At 39.4% G+C, this 7,113-nt stretch overlaps 1 pseudogene; it reads right to left on the bottom strand.

The window, feature by feature from the left end:
- Window positions 1-991: 991 nt before the first annotated feature.
- On the bottom strand, window positions 992-1,240 carry LOC105999786 (annotated as a pseudogene).
- Between the last annotated feature and the right edge of the window lie 5,873 nt (window positions 1,241-7,113).

The following is a 7,113-nucleotide window of genomic DNA, read 5'->3' as shown; positions in this document are numbered from 1 at the left end:
TTACACTTGGTGCCTTTTGTTTTATAGGGTAGATTTCCCAAAGGTGTTATTTTGCTGTGTCTAATTATATTTTTAATCTAATTAATATTACCAGATTAATTTCCTAAAAGATTAAACGAATTCATTCTCCCAACATGATCATGTAAAAGCTGTCATTTCCCTGTAGCAAACCAAAGCACAGAGTGGTTTATATTCTTTTGATTTTTTTTCTTTTTCTTTTGCTTCAAAACTACTTCAGAAAATTTCTCTCTGCTTCCCACAGCTCCTAATAGTGTAAGTGATTCACGTTCAGTTGCTTTTTTTTTTAAAATAATGAACTGATAAGTAAGGTGGCAAACACATTGTTTACGTCTCTTTGAAATGGTTTTCAAAATGGTATTCACTTTCAACTCTTGGAATTGTTTGATGTTGTGAAAACAAGCAGTTTAGGAAGGACAAATTTAACTCCTTACTCCATCCTGCCCAGAAACCTGAAACCATTAAGAGAATAAGGTTTGTGGGTGGTTTTTTGTTTTTCTATGAAAACACCCCATGGGATTTTTCATGAGATTAATGAGATGAAAATTTACAACTCCATACATATATATATATATATATACATATATACTCATATGTATATGTACACATATGAGCAAACTCATGTACATATATGTATATTTGGACATACATACACGTATGCACAAAACATATTGCATGCATACATATATGTACACCTATATATATGTGTGTGTGACACAAATATATGTAGCTCCATATATTATATATGTGATATATATATACACACATATATATATACACACACACTATATATATATAGTGTGTGTGTGTGCGTGTGTATGTGTGTGTGTGTGTGCGCACGCGCGCGCGTGCACGTGCACCAGTCCTGAGGCTTGCACTCAGGGCCTGGGTCCAGTCCCTGAGATTTTTGCTCAAGGCTAGCACTCTGCTCCTTGAGCCACAACTCCAATTCCAGTTTTTTTTTTGAAGGTTTCTTGAATTTTTATTTTATGTACAAATATGGTCTTTAGTTGGGTTTGATGTCTTGGATAATCCATTCAAGGACTATCACTTAGTCCAACTTAATGAAGCTGATGTCCTTCGCATACTGGTGGAAACACTGCAGGCACATGTTGAGCTGGTACTTCCAGATCATACCATGTCAATTAGAGCACACACCGCAAGAGCAAGATCCCTGGCCAGATTTTCGGGGGTGGCTCCAGTAAAGCTGCTGGTGACCCATCTTGCTTCTACAGGTCCAAGAAGGAAAAAAGCCAGCTTTTAAAAAAATTGTTTATTAGAGATAAACCAGGACTTTTTGGTAGTTTACTGGAGATAAACCCAGACTGTCCTGACTAGGCTGGCTTGGAACTGCGATCCTCAGATCTCAGCCTCCTGAGTAGCTAGGATCATGGGCATGAGCCACTGGCACCCAGCCATAACTCCAACTGTGGAGTTACAAAATGCATGTTGGATCATTCCTTTGGATGGATATGAGTGACGGTATAGTTAATATGATCAATGTTGGGTCCATGTGGAGAATAATTTTGTTCTGATTGAAATCCATGAGTCTAAGGAAATCTTTCAGCTTGTGCATGTAGAAGAGGTAGGTATCATCCTTTATGAAAGAGGGGGAGGCTCTCCTTTTTCTCCTTTCTATATTTGTCTTTTGGTTGAAAATCTCATGTTTTGTCATTCAATTGCAATATTTTCTTCATGCTCTACAGTCCAGATGAGATTCTAAGTTCAAATGCTTCCTCTGCTTTGAACTTACTGTGATGTTAATCAATCAATCTCATTGGTCTACTTATGTGATATTAACTACAATCTCATTGGTCAACTAATGTGATATTAAGTACAATCTCATTGGTCCATTTTTCCCCCAGCACAAATGTACTGGCTGTAGACCCGTTCATCAACTACACAGGTGGGACTTATAGTGTTAAGGTTGTAGCTTCCAAATTTTTAACTCCTAGAAAGATAATATTATGTTAATATCTCCTCACTGACAAATCAGGTCAGCAGCCTCTCATTGACAATTTCAGGTTTTAAAAGTCACCCCCAAACCAAGCTGGGAATGTGACTTAGTGGTAGAGTGCTTAAAGCCCTGGGTTTGATTCCTCAGTACCACATAAACAGAAAAAGCCAGAAGTGGCACTGTGGCTCAAGTGGTAGAGTTCAAACCCCAGGACTGGCAAAAAAAAAAAAGTCACCCCAAACCACCAGAACCAGATCTGCACTTACTGAGTAGTAAACCTGACTGGAATTAACTCGAGGCTTTTTGCGGTCTTTATTTATTGTACTTAAAGGGAATAGTCAGTCATACATGTCTGTGCAAAAGAATATTAATGTCCATGATTATGAGATGATGTCAGACCTTAGTAGATGTCAGACCCTACTGTTTGGGGTAAGCACTTACAGATGTGTAAATCTATGTAGTTACTGACCACATAAACAAATGCAGTACCACAGTAGACATAAAAATAGAGACAAAAAGCCAGGTGCCAAGGACTCACACCTGTAACCTTAGCTACTCAGGAGGTTGAGATCTGAAGATCCTGGTTTGTTTGGGTTTTTTTTAAACTGTATTTTTTTTTGTCTTTTCTTTTTTGGTACTGGGGATCGAACCCAGGACGTTACGCTTGCTAGGCAAGCGCTTTGCCACTGAGCTATATCCCAGCCCTGAAGATCCTGGTTTGAAGCCAGCCTGGACAGGAAAGTCCACGAGACTCTTATCTCTAAGTAGCAAAAAGCTGCAAGTGGAGCTATGGCTCAAGTAGTACAGCACCATCCTTGACAGAAAAAGCTTAGGGACAGCCTCCAGAACCTGAGTTCAAGCTCTCTAGTACTGGCTCCTCAACCCCTCCCCACACAGAGACACAATATCTAACTACAATCTCATAGTGATGAAAAATGTACATACAGGTGGGTAAGTTAAAGTAATTTTATTGACTAGGAGAATGTAAGTCAAGGGTAATTTCTGGGGCAAGTAGTAACAAAATAGAAAAATGTGTTTAGACAGGTGATGTGTAATCTCAGCACTCTGAAGGTATAGTAGGAGACTCATGAGTTCAAGGCCAGCCTGAATCATATAAGGATATCTCTGCTCAAATAAACTGACCTGTTGAATTGAAGCCCACTTGAACAATTAAAAATAATAATAATTAGACAGAAAAGAAGAAAATATATAAAAATAAGCATATAAATTCTAAGCTAAAGGGAAAAATGATTATAATAAGATCCCTAATTAACCCAAAACCAGGTCAAAAAAAAAAGAATAAAATGAACACAGAAATATATAAAGCTTTACAGATATAGATAATTATATGAAGTGTAATGCAAGCAAATGATTTCAGGTGTAAGGAAATATTATTAGTCACATTACTCCTAAAAATCAAGATATATATACTAGTCATAATGTAGATAGGATAAAGCTGAAATCAAAAGATGGAGAAAAGATATCACATAAAAGTGCTTATCAAAGGAATTCTGATATTGTTAGATGAATAATGTAAATAAGAGACCTGAGTGGAAAAGGTTTTATAGAAAGGTCATTTCACAATGCTGCAAGATAGAAAATTCTAAATTTCTCATTTTGTAGAAATTCAAAAAAAAATTTTAATGAAACTACCAACTCTCACTAATACTTTTCCTAGTGGATATAAATAGAGCATTAAGCCACAAACTGCAGAACACATGTTTTTAGCCAGTCCATGAGGAGGATTTATTTATTTTTTTGGGGGGGTCCGGTCATGGGGTCTGAACTCTGGGCTTGGGCACTGTCCCTCAGCTCTTCAGCTCAAGGCTAGCATTCTACCACTTGAGCCAAAGCGCCACTTCCGGCTTTTTATTTTTTGCTTATGTGGTGCTGAGGAATCGAACCCAGGGCCTCAGGCATGCAAGGCAAGCGCTCTACCACTGAGCCACCTTCCCAGCCCGAGGATTTATTTTTTTTTAAAAAAAGGTTATTTGTTGGGTCATAAGGGAAGTTTAAGTAAGTTCCAAATGCTTAACGTTATATTTTCCATCACCACTCCATTATAAATGGCCAATGTAAAATAGTTGGATATTCACAAATGTTTTTAAATAGCCTGAAGGTTAACAAAAGATCATAATGAATATTAGGATATTTTTTAACAGAATAACAAGGGAAATACTACAAAGAAAAAATTCTCAATGCAACTGAAAGAGCCTTTAGATAAAAATTCATGAATAATGTATACAGTAGAAAATAAGGCCCACAAATTTGTAAGTTAAGTGTTTATAGAATGAAGCTAGAAAAGAGTGAGAGCAATTCAAAGAAAATAGAAAGGATAAGAACAGTAATTAATAAAAAGCAATTGCAAACACTCAATTGAGATAATCAACCAAGGCAAATATCAATTCTTTGAAATGTTACTTAATTAGATAAACCACTGGTGATTGTGATCTGGACAAAGAGAGAAGACAGAAATGGTTAGAAGAAGCAAGCAAAGATGCTGTCTTAATCATGTAGCTATTAAAACAATAATGAGTTACTCCAATTACTTTAAAACAATGAGTTACTCCAAATACTTTTACTTTGATAAACTTGAATATACAATAATTTCAAACTTGATGAGGGACACTTGTAGCTTACCCCTGTAATCCTAGCTATTCGGGAAGTTGAGATCTGAGACTCACTGTGCGAAGCCAGTGCAGGCAGAAAAGTCTGTGAGACTCTGATCACTAATAAACCAGCAAAAAGCCGGAAGCTCAAATGGTAGACCACCAGCCTTGAACCAAAACCAAGTAAGATCACAAGGTCCTGAGTTCAAACTCCTGTACTGGCATTCACACGTGCACACACACACACACACACACACACACAAAGCTGGCATGATGAGGGCTAACAAGAATAATAGAATATAATAATGTGGCCAAATACATGATCAAAACATATGCATAGACTGAGTCCAATGCATGAGGTCTAATTTGGGGGTATTACCTGTGTCAGATTTCAGGGCTGGCCACTCATCCCCATTCACCAAGGAAAGAGCCCATTAAACTGCGTGTCTGTGGCTTACACCTGTAATCCCAGTAGTTTAAGAAACTGAAATCTGAGGATCCTGGTTCAAAAGCAGGCTGAGCAGGGAAGTTCATGAAATTATTTCCAATTAACCAACCAAAAAGCTGAAAGTGCTGCTAGGGCTCAAGTGGTAGAGCACCAGCCTTGAGCACAAATGCTCAGGGACAGCACCCAGTTCCTGAATTCAAGCCCCAGGACTGGTACAAGATCAAGACAGATGGATCAATTGATTGAGCTATCAATACACAGGTAACACTTTCATTCCCCTTAAACTCACCCTTTCCCTTGTTTTTCTTAATCTTGTGGTTTGGACAATATATGTACAATGAATTTTTTGGTTTTTTTGGTCGGTTGTGGAGCTTGAACTCTGGGCCTGGGCGCTGTCCCTCAGCTCTGATTCAGCTCAAGGCTAAAGCTCTACCACTTGAGCCACCGCATCACTTCTTGTTTTCTGATGGTTAATTGGAGATAGAGTCTCACAGACTTTCCTGCCAGGGCTGGCTTTGAACTGTGATCCTCAGATCTCAGCCTCTTGAGTAGCTAGGATTACAGGCGTGAGCCACTGGCGCCCAGCTACAATGAATTCTTGACTGAATTCTTAACTGAATCCTTTCCCCTTCCCCCACCTTTCATTCATCTACCTTTCTCTCCTTTGCCCCAGCCCCCTCTTGTAATACCTATTTCCTGGTAGTTATTTTTTGGGCTTTGACTTAGTCTTTCTAGAGAATTATACTATTTGAATTCTCCACAGGGATGACACAGACCAAGATGCATAAGTGCTCTGTTAAATGGGGGGGGGGGGGAATCAATACATACCCTACAAAATTAAGAAAACTGAAAGGGGATGAGCTGGGAGGAGTGAGTGAGAAAGTTCAAAGAGGTGACATGGATCAAGGTGCCCTGTATTCCTCAACTGCTTTGTTGATCGGCAACTCCTTTGTACAACTACTTAAAGATAATACAAATGTTTTGGTTGGGCTGGGAAGGTGGCTCAGTGGTAGAGTGCTTGCCTTGCATGCATGAGAACCTGGGTTCGATTCCTCAGCACCACATACGCAGAAAAAGCCAGAAGTGGTGCTGTGGCTCAAGTGGTAGAGCTGAAGAGTTGAGGGACAGCACCCAGGCCCAGAGTTCAAGCCCTACAACCAACCAAAAAACAAATGCTTTTGTTGTTGTTGTTGTTTTAAAACCCAAAAGAGGCTGGGCAGTGGTAGCTCATACATGTAATCCTAGCTACTCAGGAAACTGAGATCTGAGATCTGAGGATCACAGTTGGAAGCCAGCCCAGGCAGAAAAGTTCCTATGAGAGTCTTATCTCTAGTGAACCATTCCAAAAAAAGTGTGGCTGTGGCTCAAACGGCAGAAGGGCTAGCCTTGAGCACAAAGAGGCTCAGGGACAGCACCCAGGCCCTGAGTTCAAGCCTCACAACTGACCAAAAAAAAAAAACCCTGAGAGAAACAGAGACAGAGACAGAGAAGTAGTGGTGAAAGGCAGAGAAAACAAAATTGCTAACCCTAGCCCAATGTGTTTCATCCACCAAGACATTAACATGAGGGTTAGCTTTGCATAGAGGAAAGGCTGGAGCAGGAGGAGAAGAGAAGCAAAAATAGTCCCAGACAAAGTGTTCTCGCTCTTCTTGTTCTATAAAAGTTCCAGAAGGGTTGCTATCACCATAATTACTGGAGGAGGGACAACTCTGGCCCCCTGAGACGATTACTGATAACTGCGGCTCTAAGGTACAGTTTCACATGATAGGTAATTGTGTTCATTGGAGGGTAGACAGGTTCCTGGCTCAGCTCCTCCTTTCCCTAGAAGTAGTTTATGTCCCTTGTCTCCTGGCATCCAACATGACAGCCAGGAGGGAGAATTAGAGCAAAGGATGCACAATGGACAGAGGGAGGTCAGGTTTTTATTTTTTCAGTTAATTGTGGATCTAAGTAAGGAGTCCAATTTTTTTTTATTTTTTATTTTTTAGCAAAAACTGTTTCTATGATCAAAGCCAGCCTGAGCTTTGATAAATTTGGGACACTCATTTCCAGTTAACTGTTTTTTAAAAAAATGTGGCCGG

This window comes from Dipodomys ordii, unplaced genomic scaffold (assembly GCF_000151885.1).
Source record: "Dipodomys ordii isolate 6190 unplaced genomic scaffold, Dord_2.0 Scaffold200, whole genome shotgun sequence".
NCBI lineage: Eukaryota > Metazoa > Chordata > Mammalia > Rodentia > Heteromyidae > Dipodomys > Dipodomys ordii.
This window is presented reverse-complemented; position numbering and strand designations above follow the sequence as displayed.